The sequence below is a fragment of the Asparagus officinalis genome, chromosome 4 (assembly GCF_001876935.1).
Source record: "Asparagus officinalis chromosome 4, Aspof.V1, whole genome shotgun sequence".
In the NCBI taxonomy this organism is placed as follows: domain Eukaryota; kingdom Viridiplantae; phylum Streptophyta; class Magnoliopsida; order Asparagales; family Asparagaceae; genus Asparagus; species Asparagus officinalis.
Genome location: NC_033797.1, coordinates 97,271,956 through 97,297,879, shown reverse-complemented (window position 1 = coordinate 97,297,879; position 25,924 = coordinate 97,271,956).

The window sequence follows — 25,924 nt, the reverse complement described above, 5'->3', positions numbered from 1 at the left end:
TTAATGATCCTTTTAACCGCAATTAAATGAGATGCTTTTGGAGATGCTTGAAAACGTGCACATGCACACCCACTAAACATGATATCGGGTCTACTAGTGGTGAGATAAAGAAGACTACCTATCATACATCGGTATAGTTTTTGGTCCACATCTTCACCACTCTCATCCGCATCAAGCTTAACACTAGTACTCATGGGAGTAGGCACATGCTTAGAATTCTCCAAATTGAATTTCTTCACTAATTCCTTCGCATACTTGCTTTGTGAAATAAAGATTCCATCCTTAGTTTGCTTGACTTGGAGCCTGAGAAAGAATGTAAGCTCTCCCATCATACTCATCTCAAAGTGATCCTGCATTACTTTAGAAAATTCCTTGCACAAGGATTCATTAGTAGCACCAAAAATAATGTCATCCACATATATTTGAACTAAAATGAAATCATTTTTCCTTTTTCTCACAAAAAGTGTGTTATCAATTGTTCCTTTTGAAAAACCATTTTCAATAAGAAAACTAGAGAGGCGAGCATACCAAGCCCTAGGAGCTTGTTTCAACCCATATAAAGCTTTTTGTACCCGGTAAACATGATTAGGAAAAGCATGATCTATAAAACCGGGGGGTTGCTCAACATATACTTCCTCTTCTATAAAACCGTTTAAGAAGGCACTTTTAACATCCATTTGAAATAGTTTTAAAATTTTAAAGCTAGCAAATGCCAAAAACATCCTAATAGATTCTAACCTTGCAACCGGTGCAAAGGTTTCATCATAGTCTATGCCCTCCTCTTGATTGTATCCTTGGGCAACCAAACGAGCTTTATTCCTAGTAACATTACCATGTTCATCAAGTTTGTTTTTACTTCGAGGTGCATAGCCCAAGAAAATACCAACATCAATTTTGGAGTCAAATTTATCATGGTGGTCTTTTGTATTTAAAATAAAACATTTACAACCAAAGATACGAAAATAACCAATGAAAGGAGTTTTTCCATAATAAAGTTCATAAGGGGTTTTCTTAAGCTTTGGTCTAATCAAAACACGATTTAAAACATGGCAAGCCGTATTGACGGCTTCCGCCCAAAAATATTTTGGCAAATCAAAAGAATTAAGCATAGTGCGTGCCATCTCTTGTATGGTGCGATTTTTCCGTTCAACAACACCATTTTGTTGTGGTGTTCTAGGAGCGGAAAACATATGAGTTATACCATGATGAGCACAAAAATCATAGAAAAATTCATTTTGAAATTCACCACCATGATCACTTCTTATTTTAACAACTTTCAAATCTTTTTCATTTTCAATTCTTTTAACATGATTAGCAAATTCTTCAAAACAATCATTTTTCTTAGCAAGAAATATTGTCCATGTAAAACGAGAAAAATCATCAATAATCACAAAAACATAGTGTTTGCCTCCAAGAGAGGTAACACGCATAGGACCAAACAAATCAAGATGAAGTAATTGCAAGGGTTTAGAAGTTGATACCTCATTGATGGATTTGAAAGAGGATTTTGTTTGTTTACCTTTAACACAATCCTCACATGTGGTATCTTTGATGGAGTGCAAGCTAGGTAATCCTCTCACAAGACTTCTCTTAGACAATTTTGAAATTAACTCCATATTTGCATGTCCAAGTCTTTTGTGCCAAATCCAAGGATTTTCATCAATAGCCGCAAGACACTTCACATCTTGATTTACTAATTCATTCGTCTCAAAAATGTATACATTAGATTTGCGATTAGCAATAAAAACAATTTTTCCATTCATACTAATGATGCATTTATCCGGTTTAAATGAAATATCAAAACCTTTATCACTTAATTGGCTAATGCTAAGAAGATTATGATTCAAACCATTTACTAAATAAACATCTTCTATAATGGGTGAGGGTTTCTTACCAATAGAACCGATACCAATGATTTTACCTTTCTCACCACCACCGAAGGAGACGCTGCCTCCTTCAATCCTTGATAGGGTTGCAAATAACTCCTTGTTGCCCGTCATATGATATGAGCAACCACTATCAAGGTACCACATCTCCTTATGTCGTTGCCGTGACGTTCCCTACAAAAGAAGAAGATGAAGGTATAGTAGCTTTAGGTACCCATGTCTTGGGTCCTTGGTGGTTAGTAGTCTTGGTACCTTTGGGTACCCACATCATTCCATAAAAATCATGGTTATCTTTAATTCTACAATGAGTAGAAATGTGTCCATGTCTCATACAATAAGTGCATACAAAATTTCTTTTGTATGTACGAATGTTAGAACCATGAAACCTATTTCTACCATGGTGATTATAGTTGGCATAAGCATGAGTGGGTCTAGTCCTACAACCCTCAATTTCTAGTCTTTCAATCTTTGATCTTAATTGCTTGTTCTCAAAATCGAGATCTCCAAGCAATTCATCTTTTAGAGCAAGAGAGGTTGTTAGTTGTTCAAGCTTAATATCACAAGAGACATGCAACTTTTTGAAAGAGGAGTATTCTTTAGACATTCGTTTAAATTCAAAGTTCAACTCCTCTAATGCCATAGCTATATCACATTGCATATAGAAAGATTCACTTTCGGCCTCGGATATTACCTCATCTTCATTTGCCATGAAACAAACATTTGGGTCATGAAGAGCAAGTTTGGCTCCTTCTTCATCACTATCCGAATCACTTGGTTCAGATTCTTCCCATCCGGCATACATAGCCTTCTTCTTCTTGTACTTCATGTACTTTTCCTTGAGCTTAGGGCAATCCTTAGCGATGTGACCCGGTTCATTGCACTCAAAACATTTACCTACACGAGAGGAAAACTTGTTGTTAGATCGAGGATTAAATTTCTTGTTCATTCTTATGAGTCTAGAGATTATTCTAGAGAGATGAGCCACTTCTCTAGAAAAATCGACTTCACTATCCGACGACGAAGATGAGTTGTCACTAGCTCCTTTGAGAGCTATGGTCTTCAACTTTGGTGACGGCTCCTCAACTTCACGTGATGGCACTTCCTCCTTCTCCTTCCCTTTGAGCTTCTTTTCATGCACTTTGAGCTTTCCGATAAGACTATCAAGAGCTAATGTAGTGAGGTCATGAGCTAGTTCAATCTCCTTGAATGGACAACTTGCTTGTAAGAAATGTAAATTCATTAATGATCATTAGTAAAACGGGAATATAACATAGCATCAATGGATTCATTTGGAAGCATTATTAATAGCTCATAATCATGCATAGTCCATAGAATTTAGACTTCCTTAACTTTTTTGGGGGTTCCTGTCATGTGTGACACATAATTTTACCCAAGTTGCACACGTGGAAACTCTATTGTATTCATTTGGGGAGAGACCACAAATTAAGGCGTTCATGGCCTTAGCATTGAGATTGGCTAGGTTCCTTTCTCCATCGGTCATGCTCCCGAATTTGGACTTCTCTACATATTTCTTTTCTATAAGCTCTAGGATGTCAAGATCAATGCAACGAAGATAAATTCTCATCCTAGCCTTCCAATAAGCAAAATTGCTCCCGGTGAAGAGTGGTGGTCTAGTGGTGGATTGTCCTTCTAACATATGCATATTCAAAGAAGCCTCCATTGGATCTTTTCTCTAAGGTTGTTAAACCAAAAACTGATATAGAGACCAATGCTCTGATACCAATTGTTAGACCCTAGAGGGGGGCGGGGGGGTGATTAGGGTCAAGAGGCTCTAATATGCAATAAAAATTAAAACACAAGCAAGCCACAAAATAGAAGTGCAATCAAAGTAAGAGAGATAAGGTTAGGAATCGTTATCCTTGACGCGCGATGTGTTAACGAGGTTCGGCCCGCTGACCTACGTCCCCGCTCCCCACTCTCGAGGAGAAATCCACTACACACCCGGTTTGGAAGCCGGAACTTCGTCTACACAGCGATCCCACATGATCTCTCACTACACAGTTGATCTCAACAGATCCCACACCCTCACAGTTAGATCCAAGACTCTCTCTTTACACAGCCCCTATTGCAAAGAGAAGAATTACTGAAGCTTGGAAGTGAACACACACAAAAACCACAGAGAAAACAGATTTGAAAATTATCTCAGGAAGACAGCAGTCTCTCTGGTTTTTGCAAACGTTAGGGCAGCTGGAGGAAGAAGAAGTCTAGGGTTTAAATAGAAGAGATAAATCAATTTAAAAACAAAACCCAATCTTCCCAATTAAGAAAATAAACTCCTTTTCAGACCCTTACCTCAGACTGTGCCAAACACAATTAAGTGAAAGCACAGTATTCCAGGTAAATGACCGTTTGAAAAAAAAGCCGCGGCTGACCGAATGAAATTTTGGTCGACCGCCAGAAACTTTGGGCGACCGAAAAAATCATCCGGTCGACCGACCGAAAATCCGGTCGACCGACCGAAAATCCGGTCGATCGCGATCAGCTTTGAAAACTTGGAAAACAAACAGAACCATCATCGGTCGACCGGCGCGGTCGACCGATATAAAAATCGAGATTTCGGTCGACCGCACCGGTCGACCGACGACCTCTCTGGAAAATAGTGACGAATGATCATAGGTGCGGTCGACCGGTCCGGTCGACCGCATTCTGATACATTGCAGAAACTTGATCTTGACTAACTTAAAATATTTGCAAAATATTTGTTTGACCTCTGAAAATTATGAAACTTTGTAAAATGTTTTTAATACTAAAAACAAACTGTTTGGAAAAAGAATTTTACAGATAGGTCCTCATACTTGTAAAAAATAGTATTTTGTGAAAAACGCTTAAAACTTAAGTATGAAGGCGTGTGTGTGATTCCCAATAGCTTCAAGTAAAATCAGTAACTCTTTGCCTACATTCTAGCACTAGAGAGAAAATAGAAAACAAGCTAATATCCTCACATAGAATACAGTTCTTGAATGTTGATATAGCTTTAAGTTTGATGAAGCTTCTTTATGAATTTGTTGTTCTTGAATTAACATTGCTTCATCATTATGCCTCCTCCTCCTTTGGATATCATCGTTGTAGCGTATATTCCATCCAATCCTCCATCAATGGCACTAACAAGCTTGATAAATGAATTTTCTACATTTGCACTTAATAAGCCATTAGTACCGTTAATGGTGGTTGTAAACGTCATCAAAACATAAGGGCTAACACTAGTGTGTTCAAGTGTGATCATTGTGGTCGTTTTGGTCATTTGGCCAAATATTGCTTTGATTTGAAAAGAAAATCTCATTTGACAAATGCTTCCAATAGACCACATGTTTTTAAGTGTGATGTTTGTGGTTGGTTTGGACATCTTGCTAAATTTTGCTTTGATATACAAAAAGCTTCTAAATTGCAATATGTTCCAAATAGACCATTGTTTAAGAATGTTTCTCATTTGCAAAATAATTTTAAAAGAAAATCTTTATTTGCAAATGATTCCCATGCACGAGCTAATGGTCCACAAAAACAAATGGATCTCTTTCATTGCACAAATTGCAATCGGAAGGGTCATTTGAATGAATATTGTTTTGACCATGTTAGTGCACCATATATGCCCAAGAGGGTTCATAACCCTAGGGCTTTGAGCTTAAATGATAGGGGTCATGTCCCTAACCAATTCGACACCAAGAATGCTTGGGTGCCGAAATGATTTTTCTTTTAACCAAGAATTTTAGTTTTCTTATTTTTCCTTTTCTTGGTTTTGAAAATTATGTTTTAAAATCTTTTGGTTATGAAAATAACTTTTCCTTAATTAATTATTTTGTTTTCATGACTATTAGTTTCGATTTTAAATGAGAGGTTTGTAGTTATATACCCTCCGAATTTATTGGGTGTTTATTCTCAAATCATATTTACCGGATGCTTAAATGTTTATATGGGTTATTACTAGCTCAAGAGCTAGATATGGTTGCCTCTCATGATTTTTTGAATCAATGATGATTTGGTCTTATGTTTTTGGATTTAAACTTTGATTTATGATTTCTCTCATGATTTTTTGAATCAATGATGATTTGGTCTTATGTTTTTGGATTTAAACTTTGATTTATGATTTCTATTGGTTGATTTGTTTTTGTTTGAAAACTTTTTGCATGATTCTCATGTTTCTCTTCTTTTTGATTTCATAAATTTACTTTTACAAATGTTTTTTATGTTCGTTGAAATGAGACACTATGTTCACTTTGATATATTTATATATGTGTGTTCTCATTGTCTTTTTGTATGTGAGTTGTGTTTAGCATATTTTCCATCTATGATTGCTCACATATGTTTGCCATGATATTTATTGCATATATTCAGTATGGCATTTTGATAGGGGGAGCTATTCCCTATTCTATGTTTATTTTTATACTCACCTATGCTTATTGATAGGGGGAGCTTTCGCTCTCTTAATTCTTTTGTCCCCTTTTTGATGTTGTCAAAGGGGGAGAAATATTGTGAGTATAATTTTTCTTGTTTATATGCATGTGAATTGTAAATTATATATTTATTTACTTCATGCATATGTTTCTTTTTGTAAATTGTTTGTCATCATCAAAAAGGGGGAGATTGTTGGCTTTCTTTTTTTGATGATGATTTACAAACAATTTACTACTAATGTTGTTTGTCTAGTGTTTGTGCATTTCTATGTATTGTAGACAAACAACGTAGTTGGAGGTTGGATGGATTGCGCCATAACGATCATATCAAATGGAGGTTAGCCTTAACGATCATATCAAATGGAGGTTGGCAGAATTGTAGAGTGAAGCATCGTACAATTCAAGTTCAGATCAAGTTCAAGCTTCATCCGCAACGTGTACCAAGTTGAGCTACAATGAAGATCAAGATCATTGCTTGGGTAACTTTAGTTTAAGTGTTATATTATGTGTGTTAGATACTCTAAGCTCAATATAATATACACACACATTTTATTGGTTTCTTCGTATATATATATAGTTATATATATACACAAGTTTTGGTTTCTATGCATATATAGTTTTATATATATATACATATATGTTTTGGGTTTTCATGTTTATAAATATGAAATCACATATTTCATATTTACTATTGTGTTTTTGAAAACATTGCATAGAATATGCAATTTTGTGAAAATATTATATTCTTAGTTTTTGGACTTAACAATAATCATATACATACTTTATTAAGTCTATATAATCATTGTGCAAAGTTTCAAAACATGGTTTAGCCAAAATGTCAAAATTCACATGTTTTCATTTTCGTGTTTTGGACTATTTTGCAAAATGATGATTTTTCACAAATGGGAAATGCAATTTGGAAAATTCCTTTTGTAACATGTTTGTTTTCATGTTTATATACATTTCCCAAAGTTTCATTATTTTTGGACATCATTTGTTATTTTTAACATTGTTTTGGGGGTTTTTGCTGAGATTTCTAGTGGGTATATATACCCCATTGCTGATGTCTTTTCAAATTGATTAAGAGAGTTTTTAAAAACAAGTTTAAGAAAGTTTTAAACAAGGGTTTGAGTTTGTTTAGTTTGTTTTTGGGGTTTGCTGTTACAAAGAGGAGTTTGCATCACCAGTTGAGGATTTCATCCTCAAAATCTTCTCATCCTCTCTTTGTGTTTATAGAGAAGTTTTCTAACTCTTTTCCCTAGCAATTTCATTATTGATTTATCATATATTAATTATTGCTAGTTTGCTATTTGAGTTAGATTTCATTTTACTCATTGTTACACACACCCACATTGAGCTTTTAGTATTTACATACATAGTATAGTTGGGTGGTGAGAGTTTGTAACTTTGAGTTGTGCTTAATTGTGTTCTCATCCATAGTTGAGAACAATCATTTGTTATATTGTGCTTATTGTGAGATTCACTTTGTAATACACTTGTACACCGAGTGAGGAGTGTGTGGTGAGAGTCGGGGATCGTCCCAAGAGGAGTGGCGTCGGTTGACGTGCCTAGGGAGAGGTTGTAACCGAGCACTTGAGGGAGACACGGCTAGGTCCAACACTTAGTGGGTGTAGAGTGGGATTACAATAGTGTGTTGATTGTAAAGTTTTCGGTTAGCTAGAAAACCGAGTGTGAGGTGTAAACGTTATTCGGGTGAACGTAGAAAACCCGGTTGATAGTGGATTTCTCCCCGGAAGTGGGGAGCGGAGACGTAGGACGGAAGGTCCGAACTCCGTGATCATATTGCTTGTTTGAGTTTGTCTTTGGCATATTTGTTTTTGCATTCATCTTATATCGCCAATTGTGCATTGCTCATTCATTTCATCCACTATCCTATTTAGATTATTTACCCTTGTATTGTTTATATATCCTTGCATATATTTCTATCATTTAGGATATATCTTGTTGTTCATATTGCTTATCCTAGCTCACATATCTTGTTGTATTTTATACTTGCTAGGGTAACTTATTAATTAATTTTTAATTGGCATTTCAATCGGATTAGATTAGCATAAGACCCTAATCACCGCCCCTCTAGGGTCTAACATAAAGGGTGTAATCCCCCCTAAAATCTCTCTATAATGGGGTCTAACCGACCCCATTAAGTGGAGATACGGTTTAAAAACACCGTTCAGGTTCTGTTTGAACCAGTCAAACGTAAAAAACACGGATCTGACCCCCGCGTTTTGATGTTGCAACGCAGGTTCGACTCCGGCATTTTGATATTGCAACACAGGGAGGACTTCTGAGTTATGTTGCTGACACACGAGGAGGACCTCCACGTTTTGGTGTGGCAATGTAGGGAGGACCTATGCGTTTTGTTCTGGGAATACAGCCACGAGCTATGCGTTTTGAATTTGGGATGCACAGGTGAGCACTGCGTTTGGATTTGAAGAGACCGTTAATTTATAGTCTCTTTTGCTAGAGCGTTGCAAAAACCATTGTTCGGTAACCTTCGTCTTAGCTCCTTGAAAATATGAGAGTCGTCAGATTGTAACTCCCGATGTTGATTGTGAAGGCTATTGATTAGAGGTTTCATCAGTTATTGTGAAGGTCGTCAGATTGTAACCTTCATCGATCTACGTGAAAGTCTTCAAATTATAATCTTTTGGAAGTCATCAGATTGTAAATTCCATCATCGGTGTTTGATGGGGATTGGCTATCTGTTATGATTTTTAGATAGCCTACAATTGATAAGTTGATTGTCAGAGGTGTATTGTTAACGTGACAAATTGGGAGTGATGCAAACTGAATTCATACTCCGTGGTGGTGATGATCGTCAGAAGTATAATGTTAACTCGACGATGTGAAAGATTTGTTGCTCTTAATCCATTGGATTCCAGGTAACCAACCCCCAGTCTTGATTAAGACTTAGCAGGAAAAGAAAAAAAGGGGTAGACATGACATATTGCCTTGTAGGCCACTATCTATCAAGTCGGAATAGAGGCCCATCACCTAGTAGGCCACTATCTGACGAGTTTGACTATCAGAGGTAACTGGAATAGAGGCCCATCACCTAGTAGGCCACTATCTGACGAGTTTGACTATCAGAGGTAACTGTTAACGTGATAGTTTTGATAGGTTTGACTATCAGAGGTAACTGTTAACGTGATAGTTTTGATAGACCCGCCATCCTACTGAAGAGGATTGATGGAGGAATTTAGAGAAAATGGACTATCAGAGGTAATTGTTAACGTGATAGTTTTGGTGGACCCACCATCCTACTTGAAGAGGATTGGTGGGGGAATTTGGAGGAAATGGACTATCAGAGGTAACTATTAACGTGATAGTTTTGGTGGACCCGCCATCCTACTTGAAGAGGATTGGTGGGGGAATTTGGAGGAAATCGACTATCAGAGGTGATCATTAACGTGATAGTTTTGGTGGACCCGCTATCCTACTTGAAGAGGATTGGTGAGGGAATTTGGAGAAAATGGACTATCAGAGGTAATTGTTAACGTGATAGTTTTGGTGGACCCGCCATCCTACTTGAAGAGGATTGGTGGGGGAATTTGGAGGAAATGAACTATCAGAGGTAACTGTTAACGTGATAGTTTTGGTGGACCCACCATCCTACTTGAAGAGGATTGGTGGGGGAATTTGGAGAAAATAAACTATCAGAAGTAACTATTAACGTGATAGTTTTGGTGGACCTGCCATCCTACTTGAAAAGGATTGGTGGGGGAATTTAGAGGAAATGGACTATCAGAGGTAATTGTTAACGTGATAGTTTTGATGAACCCATCATCCTACTGAAGAGGATTGGTGGGGGAATTTGGAGAAAATTGACTATCAGAGGTAACTGTTAACGTGATAGTTTTGGTGGACCCACTATCCTACTTGAAGAGGATTGGTAAAGGAATTTGGAGGAAATGGACTATCAGAGGTAACTGTTAACGTGATAGTTTTGATAGGCTCGTCATCCTACTTGAAAAGGATTGTTGGGGGAATTTGGAAGAAATGGACTATCAGAGGTAACTGTTAACGTGATAGTTTTGGTGGATCCGTCATCCTACTTGAAGAGGATTGGTGGAGAAATTAGGAGGCAATGGACTATAAGAGGTGATCATTAACGTGATAGTTTTGGTGGACCCGCATCTTACTTGAAGAGGATTAACTAATTGATAGACTATCAGAGGTAACTGTTAACTTGATAGTTTTGACGGATTTTATGGTTGACAGAGGTATTCTATTGAACATGACAACTCAAAAAATTTCTTACTCATAATCACATGAACTACAAATAAATTAACCCCCAGTCTTGAACAAGTGCAGGGGGTAAAAGGATAGTCATGGCACATCACCTAGTGGGCCACTATCTAACGAGTTTGACTATCAGAGGTAATTGTTAACGTGATAGTTTTGGTGGACCCGCCATCCTACTAAAGAGGATTGGCTTCAGTGGCCATAGTATCTTCCCCTTCTGACTGATAAGATTAGGCTTGGTCCGATTGCTCAGGTTGATCGTGCCTACTTTGTTCTTTAGCTTTGATCCTGACAATAATCTTTTAAGCCTGTTCACCTTGAGAGATTAGTTATCTCTAGGAACGGCATTCTGTAACCCTCATTTGTGCTAGAAGATCGGTCTGCAAGTTGTGTCGATAGGTCTCCACTAAGGTAGACTATGTCATACTTGTCGGACATCGCAGAGCCATGTTTCGAAACCTTTTGACGAAGGCTTTGACGGACTCCCTTTTTTTTGCTTAGTGGCGAGAAGGGTATGGATGGAGACTTATGTACCCTCTTCAAAGAATTTTGATAGGAAAAGTCTCTCTAGATCTGCCCACTTTTGGATACATCCGGCAGGTAGTTTTCTGAACCATTCAAAGGCAACTCCATTGAGGGTGCTAATGAACAATCGAGCTAGTATGACATCGTTTGATATCACATTCCCAGTCTGTGACTTGAAATAATAGATATGTTGATTCGGTGATCCCGTACCGTCAAAAGTTTGTAGCGTCAGGACTTTGAACTTTGGAGGATAAGGGGATAAATCCCATTCGGCAGGATAGGTCCTAGCAACTCCCTTACCTTGGAGCTCACTTCTGTTAGCAATGACATTGAGGCGAGCTTCCAATTCTTCTATTTTGGCAGATTGAGGATTCTGCTCATTCTCGGTCTCTCTTCCTTCATCAGAGGAAGATTCTAGGTTGTGGGCTTCTTGGTCAGAAGCAGCGTCATCAACCACTTCCTTCATCAGAGGAAGATTCTAGGTTGTGGGCTTCTTGGTCAGAAGCAGCGTCATCAACCACTTTTTCCTTCCCTTTGCTTGTGTGAAACTAGGTTGTGGGCTTCTTGGTCAGAAGCAGCGTCATCAACCACTTTTTCCTTCCCTTTGCTTGTGTGAAATCAGGATGAAGATGTTTTTTCTCTCCGGGAAGATTCTTGCCTAGGTGGCGAATCCATCTTCTGAGATTTGGCCTTGTCTGCGACGATTTGAGTCAACAAGGCTAGGAGTTCATTGAGGGTCTTCTGCTGTGATTTGAGCATGACGTCTTGCTCAGCAACCCTCTTTGAAAGATCTTCAGAATGTTCTGCCATGTGGGAGAAGCTCTCATGTCCAACGAAAGAGCTTGATGATTGGGACTCCGCAATGGCTGAGTGTTCATCATCGGAATTAGTTCCTCTAGATAACCTCCGATAGTTGACAGGGGGAATGGCTCCTGTTCGCGTCCGAGTGCGTTGGTAGATTCCTTCAAACTCGTTAGTGATTTCTCAGACGGTCGGTGAACGACTTGTCTCAGAGAAATCGGAACTAGAACCTGAGGCTTTCCCTCTGTCGATCATATTAATAGTGACCCCAGGATATTCGGTCTCTGGAGACTTCTTCTTGTGCGAACGTCGTCGTTGGTTGGGCAAGGCAACGTGCGTTAATTGGTCGAACACCAACGGTTTGGTTGCATATGAGCAGTAGTGACATCCCGAGAGGACCGTAGGAATCAGTCGTTTATATTGGAATGAACGAATAACTTGTTGCATTAGTCTTTCTCTTTATATGAACACTCTTAAATCTGTTACAAAGACTCGAGAAGAATTACTCACTGACCGTGAGGTTTGAACTGGAACCCCCAGTCTAGGATTGGATGGGACTAGCTCCTGGTGAGCACGGATATGGTTGAGATGCCTTAAATCCAAAGACTTCTTATATCCGACCCTTGATCTAATCACGCTACACAGAGTATTCGGGTGAAACACAGTCCTGTGACGCATGCCTAAGGTTCATATTTTGCTGGTGAAACACAGTCCTGAGATCTGCTTTTTGGTTCTGAAATGCATGCCTGAGAGTTGCGTTCAGTTAATGGAACGCACTCCTGCTGCATCGTGATTGTACAATATGCCATTAAGGGCTGCGTTCAGTCTTATTCACACAGAGCCTATGTTTGGGCTCATAGACGTGAGGCTTGTATTCTAAAGAAGAAACGCAGGGCACAGGGTTGTGTTTAGGCTCACAAACATGAAGCTCGTGTTGACTTGAGGATCGACATTCTCGGAGATGTGCTCATCGTAGGGATCTCCTTCTTCGTCGAGCGGCGTTCTTCTTAGCCTGCTTCAAAGCCTTTGTAGCGACGTCACCATCTGTGTTGATCAAGTTTGTCTCCTCAATGGGCCTCTTGCAACCCGATACCCGTCGTCTTAGCATAGGTTTGACTGAAGCAGAGCCCACTCCATCGGAGGAGGGGCTATCCGAGCAATCTAACCCAAAGGAGAGATCTTCCTTGGGTGATTCGGTCGCAATTGGAGCAGTTGGAGTTTTAGTCTCTTTGGAGACTTTGTGGATCTTATGCATAGCCTTGGGGCTAAGGGATCCAAAGGAAAGAACTTCCTCATACTTGGCTTGATCAAACTCAACAATAAGAGTTTCAACGGTTATTCCAATGAGATGAACTTCGGATTGCGCCACCACTTCTTCATCAGAGAAGCTCGTCCCCAGCAGAGTCGCCATCTTTTGTTTGGTGGAAAATTTGTAGTAAATAAAATAAAAAAATTTGATTTGTATTCTCTCGATCTTAATTACAATTTGGATTTCCGATTACAAAAGAGAAGAGAATTGATCTGAATTCTCCCATTTGTTTAAGTCTGGGTTCTTCACGGTAGCGATGAGATGCCTCCCTTGAATGCTCGCGTCGAGCTTGCTTCTCGTTGACGATCGAAATGTCTTGTTTCACTGGAACGGTATCTTCTCCTCATGATTTGATGCTTTGGCGGACTTGCGTAGCAAGTTTGAAACGTCTTGTTTCACTCGCTATGAGTTATCAACTCATTCAGAGTTTAAACTCTTGTAAAAGAGTTGATTGATCTTAACCGTAATTGGTTAGACAAGCCAAGCACGAAGATAGCCCCAAGAATCTATTGCCGAGAAGATGATCCGAAGAAGCCAATTCTCAATGATCCAAAGATCTCTCCCTATCTCCTCTTCTTCTTCTCAAAACTAAGCTGGTCTTTCAGCTATTTATAGGCGACTAGGGGGTGTAACCGCCCCTAAAATCTCTTCTTTGTGGGGCTAATGGGATGTAACCGCCCTTAAATCACTCCTGAGTGGAGTTGTGATCCCCTCAGATCGTGAGAAACGGTTTTGAAACCGTTCAGCTCGTGTTTGAATGAGTCAAACGCAAAATCCGCGTTCTGGCATGAATTCTGCGTTTAAACGCAACGTCTGGAAGCTCGTTTGCAGCGTCTGGAAGCTGCGTTTGCAGCATTTGGAAGCTGTGTTTGTAGCAATTTGGAAGATGCGTTTGGCAGTAGATGGAAGCTGTGTTGGCAGCTTTCGGAGGCTGCGTTTGCGGCCAAACATGAGCTGTGTCCGTGGACTTGAGCTACGCCAGTGATGGCTGATAAAGAGCTGCGTCCGCGGTTGAATTGACGCTGCGTCTTGATACTAAAACACGGGGAGGACTTTCGCGTCTTGGTTTAAGGAGACCATTAATTTGTAGTCTCTTTTTCTCAGAGCATTGCAAAGATCGTCGTTTTGTAATCTTTGTTTCAGCTCTTTGATGTGTGAGAGTCGTCAGGTTATAACTCTCGCTGTTGATTATGAAGGCTGTTGATTAGAGCTTTCATCAGTTGTTGTGAAGATTGTCAGATTGTAACCTTCATCGATCTACATGAAAGTCTTTAAATTATAGCATTCTGGAAGCCGTCAAATTGTAACTTCTATCATTGGTCTTTGATGGGGATCAGCTATCTGCAGTAATTTTTAGACAGCCTTCACCCATTGGAGATGGTCAGGCCATGCTCAAGCTTAGCTCAAGTCTACGAAGTGAACGTCCATCAGCTAAACATATCATGTAGGACCAAGCGCAAGCCTATCTAAACAATAGCGAAGTTCGCCCAAGTCTCACATCCACATCTCAAGAAATGTGGGTTGCCCACATTCTGGCGAAGTTTGTGGGAATGAACTTTGCTCAAAGCTGCCTAGCGAGCTTCGTCTTTGACTGTCATCGGCAAACTTCATCATTAACCTTTTCAAGAGCTATTTTTATGAAAATGGTTCTCCCAATTATCTCCTAAGTTAATGGCCCATTTAATCTATATTTAATGACCATTAACTCTCTCTTAGCTTAAAAAAAGAGGATAGATTGCTCATTTTTAGGGATTGGGTACTCACGGTTAGTATTCAGCTAAAAATCTTAGATTTTAACAACTTCGGCAGCTAAATTCTCATCATCTAGAGAAGACTTTGGCATTTCAAGAAGAGCTTCAACAACTGCCAATTAGTAGAAGATCCAACATTTTAGTCGAACCATCAATGGGATACAAAAATGACACTCCATCGGCACATAGTAAAGAATCCAGCCAAAAATAAAAAAAATTCTTTCACTTGTAGTTTCTTTCAAAATGTAATATGCGTTAATTGTAATTCAAAAGACATGAAACAGGATGTTAACTTTTTCAGGAAATTCTTTCTCAATCGACAAGAAGATTGTGTCACAGTCTGACACTAAGGCCTTAGGGTTTTTTATTGAGTCGATCATTGAATTTAATTAAGCAAAATTCGAGGAATTTATCTTTGACAAGTCAACCGTCACCATCACTAGAAGCTACCATAAGATTCACTGCAGTGTGAGAGCAGGGTCAGATTTGACCCTCACCCAAAAGAAGATGAGCTTTGCTATAGATAGCCCCAGCATTGCTAGAAGCCAGATGAACTTCACCTAGATTGGCCCATAGTGAAGAAGCATAGACTCTTGCCTCAACTAAGAGCCAATATGTTCATGCATCTCCTGATCTAGGACACCAGTCTATAAATCCCTTGGGGGTTCGCTTTAAGTATCTCATGGTGCTCACCATGGTTCTTTAACAGAAGTAAAGAATGAGGGCAATCTCTCATCTAAGATCCCGCAATAGAACAATATCACCTATGGTGACTCTTCATCCAAATCACAAAATCTGTCTTGTGATGAGGACTTGATTGATCGTTCTAGTTGAAGGTCAAAGCAACATCATCATAGGAGATGTTCGCTCGCTAAAATCGAAATAGGCAAAGTTCCCTCTAAAGGGAGAAATTGCCTATGCCAGGTCAGAGCTCCTACTGATCTAAGGGAGTTACTTTCTCTCAAGAGGGCATGCAAATGTTGGTATTGTGCAACCCTAAGAGAAAGTGTCATAGCAGTTCAAATGAGTTGCTAGTGCAAGCCTATTCCTCTAAAGAAATCAGTGTTTAATTATCGTAGTCAACTTCCTGAGTATTCAGAGGCTAGGACTAAAAGATGACAATGCACTTCAAAGTGTAATATTAATCTCTAAGAATTCACGGTCCATATGATCAATGTAACTAATAGAGATGATGATGATGCCAATAGTCTTTCAGATTCTAGACATTCTCCAGGTATTTGAAGTATAATTCTAGAAACTGATGGTGTCTATCACCACACCAGGTCTAGGCAAAAGACAGTAATCCTTTTGACTATTCACTCCTTAGGATGCACGCTTCGTAGGTATTTTCTAGAAAAGATCTACTTGCTATAAACGAAACAAATTCCACCATAGCATCATATGCAACTCCTAATTCAAGTCAAGAGTGGGGGTGGGTGATATATATGATGGATAGAGAAGATCATGATGAACTTCTTTGGAAAATGGAAACCCAAAAGAAAGCATCTGACGAGCGTTTTGAGTGTCTCGAGGCGATGCTTCAATAGCTTATGATTGTTTCCCAACAACAGCATGAAAGCTCTTCGAAAGGGATATGACCACTCATAGAGACCTGTAGAGATGTTAAATGGATGGGTATGGGTATTAAATGGGCGGGTCATAAATGGGCGGGCATGTTTTGCCCATTTACCCATTTATGGCCCATTTAACATTTTCTAAATGGGCGGATTTTTGCCCGCCCATTTAATAAACGGGCCACCCATTTGCCCATTTAACTATAGTGGTTGTGTATATAATACTTTTGGGGTGTTTTTTGTAAATTTTTAGGGGGCTTTTCGCAAAATTTTAGGGGCTTTTTGCAAACCTTTTGGGGGCTTTTCGCAAACTTTTTAGGGGCTATTTGCAAACTTTTGGGGGCATTTTGCAAACTTTTAGGGGTTCTCATCTACTCATTATCTGTAAGTCCACATCACTCATCTATTTTATTTGTAAATTCAGCAATCTACATCAGAAACAATAATAGTCTGCATGACATTTAAATACAATTAATATCCAAGTTTAGTTCTTGATAAAACCAGTAACAATTATTCATGTTCTTTGTCCAAATTCTTGAAAAACAGAGCAAAGGATTGGGGAGAACCAAAGGAACGAAATTGCAACAAACAAACTCAACCAGTGATCGGATCAACATATCCAGCTGATTCACCTCCAGAGCATGCATTCGTTAGCAACGTTATCAGTGCAATGTCGAAACCCAAAATTGCGGATTCAAGGATTGCAAATAAAGGGAACTGGTACTCGAACTAGATGTTTGGATGCACACCAAACCCACTTGATCCAATCGCAATAACTGGAATTTCCTGTGTAGCATCTGGAAACATCAACAAGCTCCTCGCTCGACCTGGAAACATTATCTCCCCTGACATTTCCTGTGTAGCATCTGGAATCAATAGTCCGCCACTAGTTTAAAATATAAAAGGCTAAGTGACAGTGAACTCAGACTTTTGTACATTTTGTCAAAGGTAAAGTTATAGTAAAAAGAAATTTGTAGACGGCATTAAAAGCAAAAGATGGAATCTGATGGTAATGAGAAGATGCATAATTTGGTCCATACATGTCATTATCAGGCAAATAACTTATTACTCTCGAATACATCTATGATATATCATCAGGACATGTAGGATGAAATGAAACTTATACAAATTAGGATACATCAGAGCTTTAACCAGCATCTGTTCATTAAGATTGACCTGTTCAAGTATCAGATAAGTGTCTAATATGGGTATATCTCCTTCATTAAATTATCAATGCAGCAGAGAAGTACACATCATAGTTCCAAATTGGCCCTCATTTTAAACCATACATTGTATACATGTATCTACCATTGTAAACATGTTAAATCAAGCATATTCATTTATGCAACAGAACATATATAACCATAAAGACCCATACATTGTATATAGTAGCTTGTAAGAAATAACGATAAAGAAAAAAAAATCAATTGTCATAATACAATTATAGTGATATATGGGACTTATAAGAAGTTTGGTGAACTTGTAATCCAAAAACCAATTTTCATAATACTTTCAACAATTCATCAAGAAGGAAAAAGCACACACATATTCCATAATAACCCCTATAAGAAACTGCAATTATACTTAATTACTCCATAATAACCCCTATAAAACATAGTATCATCACCTAATCAAAATGAGAAAAGTGTATGTAGAGGATTTAGACACTCCATGCTTAATAATTACATTTAGAAAAGCAAGTTTATGATGTACACTAATTTCATGGAACAAGTAAAATCTTACCTTAATCACTTTCGCCTTCCGATTCAGAAACCTCTAGATTACTGAAATCATGTACCAATAAATTTCCTTCTTCAATATCTGCCAGAGCTGCATTTAATAAAAAATAATAATATTAATATTCTGTGATAAAATATGTAGTCCACAACAATACAAAAAATCAATAAAGAAAAAAAAGGCAACTCACAAGGAATCCCGTCTAACCAAGAACCAGTGCAAATTTGAGCTTCAGCATTCTCCAGAAGAAGACGATTTCGATACTTGTCAAGCTCACATCCCGCAATGCTGAAAGCGGATTCAGAGGCCACCGAAGTAATAGGAATACTCAATATATCTCGAGCCATCATCGACAATTGGGGATGCTTCTCGCATTCACCTTTCCAATACTCGAGAACATTTAAATGATCATTTTTCTTCCAACTGACTAATTTTTCATCTAGATACTCTTCTAACTGAGACTTGGACCTACTTGTTAAATATAGTTGACTCTCAAACAGTTCAAACTCAACCATCTCATCATTAGGAACATCTCCAAAGTTCTCTTCACCACTGCTCTCAGCTACAGATGTACCTAGAGATGCTCGCTCATATTCTTTGTAAAGACTTCTCAGTTTCTCTAAGATAGTCAACACATAATCAGAACTAACTCCCAATTTCTCAAAGCAAAACTCTACATACTTCACCTTGTATTGGGGGTCCAAAATGACTGCAAATGACAAAATAACACTGTAACATTCCCAATATTTATCAAATTTTATTTTCATATCATTTGCCATGGATTTTATATCTTGATCATCACTTTTCATCTCCTCCATTATGCATTTTTAAATCTTAAACACTCCACCAAAATATAAGTTGGCAGTTGGATATTTACTTTCAGAAAAAAGAGTGGACACTACATAAAATGATTTTAAAAACTTTGCAATTTTTTCAGCCTTTACCCATTCTTCACTTGATGGCAAAAAATTGAAGTTTGGATCAATCGACTCCAAGTGCTCAAATGCCCGACGAAAGTTTAGAACACTCTCCAACATTAGAAACGTAGAATTCCACCTGTTGGACACATCCTGCTGAATTTTTTTCGCTTTACCTGAACAAGTTTGTGCAATGCACTCTGCAAACTTCTTTTTTCTTCCAGGAGGACTCTTCACATACTTGATGCATTCTCTTATCTTAGACAATGATTTATCGATAACCTTTAGCCCATCTTGCACAATAATATTTAGAATATGAGCACAACACCGCACAAGCAAAAAATCACCATTACTAACAAAATGATCTTCTAAAACTGGATGATATTTTAAAATTCTCATGAAAATATCATTATATGATGCATTGTCCAAGGTAACAGTAAAAATTCTTTTTTCAATACCCCAATCCTTCAACAAATGAAATAACTTCTCTACTAGAATTGCTCCACTATATAGGGGTGAAACATGAGATAGAGCTAATATCTTATTTTGCAACATCCAACAGTCATCAACATAATGTGCGGTGAGAGACATATAGTAGTCAGAGGTGGAAGAAATCCATAAATCCGTGGTTAGACAAATTTACTAGAAACTAGCTTTAAAGCTTGTTTAAGATTTTCTTTCTCTTTCTTGTTACAACTTGATCAAATCTGTTTTAGCAGTGTTCCTAGAAATATGTTTGACTTCAGAATTAGGAAACTATGCAACTCACGGTTTCCTTGATGTTCGACAAAAGTGAATGGATAACCATGCAATGCAATTACTTTAGTAAGCATTTCTCTATATTTTTCTTGATTTAGTGGCATACTTTTCCTGGAAGAATCAGCATCATCTAAGTTCCTTTTTGGGCAAGAATCTATGTGCCTCAACATTGTCTTAGTGCCGTGACCACCAACATAAATATGATTACACATATTACATTGAACTTTAGTTTTCTCATCATTATCGGTAGATAACTTCGTAAAGTGATCCCAAACTTTTGATGTTTGTCTTCTTTTACATTTAGAAGTACTCTCATCATCACTACCATCATCATGGATGCTAAATTGATCATTTAAAGACATGATCGCTGAAAAAAATAATTTAATAGCACATCAATTTTTGTAGTAAACACATAATAGAGAAACTTTTAAATTTTAACCAAGCAAAATAAAAGTGACAGAAAACATATGACAAATAACAACCATGAACAATACATTAGGAAATTCAACATTCAATCCCTCAGATAATACATTAGGAAACAAAAATAGTTCAACTAAAGTTCTGATCCTCAGTCAATACATTTTGAACTTCTACACTGCTGCCTAAAGGTGGATTTTACACAGGTTTAAATGCAGAATACAATAAAACATGAAGCAACAAAGAATGATCTGATTAAAATAAACATTCTATTTAGCCCTATTTTGTTCAGGTGTGCAACTTATATACCTGGCACTAATTCAAGAATTTAGAAGCAAATAAGCAAATGCAGTCGAAAGCAATAATAGCTAGAAATAAATGAAGAAGTAAAATGCATAAATGGCCACATAGAGATATATGAGCAGATGGTAGGTTCAGTCCAGTTTTGACTAATTTTTTTACCAAACCAAACCACACCCATGTAAATTCAAAATCAAATTAAACCTAATCGATTTGGTACAGTTTACTCGGATTGAACCTAGACAAATCAAGTCTCTCTCAAAAAAAAAAATTCTTTCTCACATCTCATATCCCGAGTTGAAGACTAAACTCACCTATTCAACTACTTACAAAATTTGAATCTTTACTAATTAGGATGTACTAATATTTTAGTTCAAAATCGTCTTTTCATTAGAAAATAATGCAAGTTTTTGGAGTGTTAATTATAACAAGTCATCTGCTCAGTTAAATTCTAAAAACCAATTTGAACTCAATCGAACTCAAAGGAATGGTCAAATTTTTAAGGGAATACCTAGATCCGAGAGGCGGTTGAGGTAGCGGAGGAGGAGGCGGAGGAGGCGCGATTGGCGTCGGAAGCTCTGGGTTCGAGAGGCGGTTGAGGGCCTTGAGGCGGTGGAGGAGGAGGCGGAGGAGGCTGCGGTTGAGGCGACTGGCGACGGAGGAGGAGGCGGAGGAGGAGGCATTGAGGCGGTGAGAGAAACGAAGGGATTTTAGGGTTTTGTTTTGGGAATAAGGGCGGGTGGGCGGGCGGGCGGGCGGGTATAGAATGCCCATTTAGCACCCGTTTAATTGGATGTAAAATGGACCCGCCCGTTTAGGCCCATTTAATTAAATGGGTGGGTTTTGGGCAGGCCAAATGATGGGTGGGTCAGATGGGTAAATGGGTATGGGCATAAATTGACTTCCATAATCGAAGACCTCTCTAGAGAAAGTTCAGTTGTATCACAAGGACACAAACTCTGTCCACTCAAGCGCTGAGACATCAGCTCCGTCTAAAGTGAGCTATAATACAAAGGCTATTGAAGATCTCTAGAACTAGCTTAATGCTCTTTCATAGTGGATGTAGCTAAAGAAGATGGGAATTACCCAACCCTATCCCATTGAGTGGGATTCAGTTTCCTACCTAATAAAGTTTAAGCCGCCAACATTACATACGTTTAATGGCAAAGGCTTCCCTAACTAACACATTTATTATTTCCACCAACAAACGATGAATGTAGGAGGGAATTATGTCATCATGGCGAGATTATTCATTAGCACCCTTAAGGGGGTAGCCTTTGGCTAGTTGTAAAATTTGATAGAAGGATCGATCAAATCTTGGGCTGATTTGGAGTCTCAGTCAAAATCTAAGAAAACATTTGTTGTTGAGGTTAAGAAACCTAACAACTAAAAGAAGAAGTCCCAGAAAAATAATCAACGAAGCTACTCTTCTAAATATGAGTTCATTGTTGCCATCTTTCATGTCCTTAATAAGGGCAATCGATTGAAGTTTCTAAAGACTCAACGCTCTTAAAAAGTTGAGAAAACTGATGATCCCAACTAATGTCTCTATCACGGAATGCTGGGATATCTGACAAAGAACCGTTATATTCTTAAGGATGAAATTTAGATGATTGTGGATTCAGGAATTCTAAAACTCTGCCCCAATCAAAAGAAAGTCATGGCTTGTATGATGACCCTTCAATTCAGTTACATGTCAGAGACTCAGGCTCAAAATGGAGTTATTCCTATTCTCACTGCAAGAATAGAATTAAGCAATCATGACCAACAAAGTAGATAAAGTCAAGACTTCAGCCCCTATTGAAGTGACAAAAGACGAAATGATATAGGTACATTTCTTTCAGGATGAACATTGGGAATCCCTCAAGCTAACGGCCCATGCGAAAGTTAACCATAAGATGAGATCCTGCAATGCCATCCCTGCCATCATAGGTCAGGACTCTCTACAAACATCCTCACTCACATATTTATTCAAAAGAGAAAAATTTTACCATAGCAATTCAGCTTGATTAGAACCCTCCTACAAGAACAAGATCTATAAGAGTTATCTAAACAATTATGATCAACCGGGGTCTTCCAAGCAACCCCAACCCACCCAAAGAAAAGAGATTTGACAAGGCATTGCATCGGCCACCTGCCTATCTCAAAGTCCCATTCTATTATGATATATTGGCTCAATTGGCCAATATCCTAACTCATATAACCTTACATGAATTTTACATTTTTCTAAGAATATGAGAGAGGCTTTGATGGAGAACATAATGTTTCTTGCCTACATGCCCTAGTCTCTATACATTGACGATCAAAAGCAATCCTGCCAATGCCATCAATAGGGGCCTTGCATCACCTTCATCCCGGATGACATGCTCATCAAAGACAACCATTACAACAGACCCCTTTATTATGTGGGTTCCATGAAGGTCGAGCGAATTCATATCAACCTAGGGTCTGCTTTAAGCATTATCCCATAGAGACTTCTTAGCTTCTTAGGTATTCCCCTTTATAAACTCTCAAAGACAACTGCTATCATCTTTGGATTCAAGTTCAACTATAGCCGATCTCTTGGGAAGATCATACTTAAATATCTAATTAGTGATCTAAAGATGGAAGTGACATGTTATGTCATTAATGCAGAGACGCCTTACAACTTGCTTCTTGAGCAACCTTGGATCTAGTCTAATATGATCGTCCCTTCGACACTCCATCAATGTTTTAAGTATGTCGATGAACAGGGGTTTTTACAAAAGGTTAATACTAAAAAGCGTCTGATACGGGTGTATCTTCTCTTCGGAACTTAGCGATCCTCATGGAAGCTTGAGGATAGATGATTCTCATACTAGCATGAGAATAGGGGGTGTCAAACAGTATAAGGGAACATAGGAGGAAGCGTGGAACAAGACGACGAGCAGAAGAATCAAAGTACCCATTTTTTAGCCTGTGAGTCGACTCATGACTGTTATGAGTCAACTCATCAGGTTGAGTCGACTCATGACTGTCATGAGTCGACTCATCGCTGGTTATTGAGATTTCTCCAGTTTCTGTCGAGTTGACTCATCTCAGTCATGAGTCGACTCATCGGGGGTTTCCTGGTTCGTTTGGGATTCTGTTCACGCATTTTCCTGTTGGTTTTGGGTCTGGTTATTTACCAAATTGCCATCCATGTTTATACACCTATATAAGGGATTGTTTTAGGGTTTCTAAACATCTTTTAGATCAGAGAGTTTAATCAAGAGAGATTAGGTTCTAGATTGAGATTTGGAGAGCTTGTTCTTCAATTCTAGAGTGATTGTGAGGGAGAGATTGTAATCTTTTGTTCTTCATAATCTAGAGAAGGTATTTTCCTTCGCCAAACTGAATTGTTCTTGTGTTTTGGTCGTCCTCTTCTCAACCCACCTTTTGGTGATTCCGCGACCAAAGGGTGCTCGCACGGCAACTCGTATCAAGTTGGTATCAGAGCGAACAGATCCTACGAAGGGGGCATCCTGTGCATGGTCCTGACTCGTTCGCAATACAAGGAGCTTGGCGAGATCCTTATTTCATTGGAAGGAGTCCGAGTTTTAAGGAAGAAGAAGATGGCTGAAGGAGACAATTCAACGAGGATTGATGCATTGGAGAAGCAGATCGAGACGATAGGTTCGACTCTCACACAACTCGTCAGTCTTATCCATGGAGGTGGCAAACAAGGTGAATCTTCTTCGAAAAAAATTGTTGAGTCCTATGTGGAAAGGGTAGATTCAGATTCCGAGCGGATGGAGACGTATTTTACTCTTTATGGCTATTCGTCGAAAGAGAAGATTGTGTTCGTGACTTTAAAGCTTTCAGGACACGCGTTGACGTGGTGGAAATCCTACTGCAAGCAGGAGAAGAAGGCGGTGTCGTGGAACAAGTTCAAGGATCTACTTAGGAAGCAGTTCTACCCGGTGGGATTCCTTGAAGAACGTTGGTACAAGTGGTACGGCTTGCGCCGAAGGGTTAATCAAACCGTTCAAGAATACACTACGGAGTTCCAGCAGCAGGCGATGGTCCTAAACATTGCGACAGAGGAATATTACGTGTTTATGAAGTATATGGCGGGATTGAGCGATCACATCCGAAAGGAGATGAGGCTATTCACGGTGGAATCAATTGCAGAGGCGAGCGTGAAGGCAATTGCCATTGAGGGTAGGCAAAAGAAGGGAAACGAGGCTAAGGGAGACTCCAAACAGATGGTAGGCGAGTCTAGTGGTTCTCAATCTAAGGAGGAGAAGAAAAAGGGTGATCCAGGGAAAGCAGGGCTGATTTGTAGTCACTGCGAGAAGACAGGGCACGAAGCTGATCGGTGCTGGGAGAAGTATCCTCATCTGAAACCAAGAGGGTTGAAGAGGAAGGAGGAGAAAGAGGCATACATGATAGCTCAAGGTCCGAAGGAAATCCCGGGGATGACAGAGCCCAACAACAGTCTTAACCTTATGGCGGGAAAACAGGCCACGAAAGAGGACGACGACCCGAGAGAGCAACTCTTTGTTCTTAAGTTGCAAGTGAAGACCAGTTTGGTTGATGCCATTGTTGATTCGGGCAGCGAGAAGATTTTGATATCCGAGGCATTGGTGCAAAAGCTAGGTCTGAAGACGGTCAAGCATCCGAAGCCCTATCCATTGGGGTGGATTCAGAAGGAGGAGAAACTGAGTGTAGTTGATCAATGCACTGTCAGATTTGCGCTCCACGAGTCGTATATTGACGAGGTCACATGCGATGTCGTTCCATTGGATGTTTGTCAGATTATACTGGGCAATCCGTACTTATGGGATAGATATGCGATCTACGAGAGATGGGCTCAGAAGTACACCTTTACTAAGGATGGTGTAAAGTTCATATTTCAGGACGGTGACGCGAGCGAAGAGACTAGTGAATGCAAGCAAGAAGTTTGTCTCACTGTGCATTAGACTTCTAGAAAAGCCATCGACAAAGGATTGCAACTTCGAGCGAACGGTGACTATGACGAGACGCGGGACGGAGGAGTTGTTTCCGATCGGACGTCAAGACCGGATTCCTAGCAAGGCCAGGTGGTGCATAAAAGATGGAGGAGCTCGAGAGTTTCCTCAGCTGAAGTTCTAACTTGAACGGGACTTCAAGTTCTTAAAGAGGGGACACATGATACGGGTGTATCTTCTCTTCGGAACTTAGCGATCCTCATGGGAGCTTGAGGATAGATGATTCTCATACTAGCATGAGAATAGGGGGTGTCAAACAGTATAAGGGAACACAGGAGGAAGCGTGGAACAAGACGACGAGCA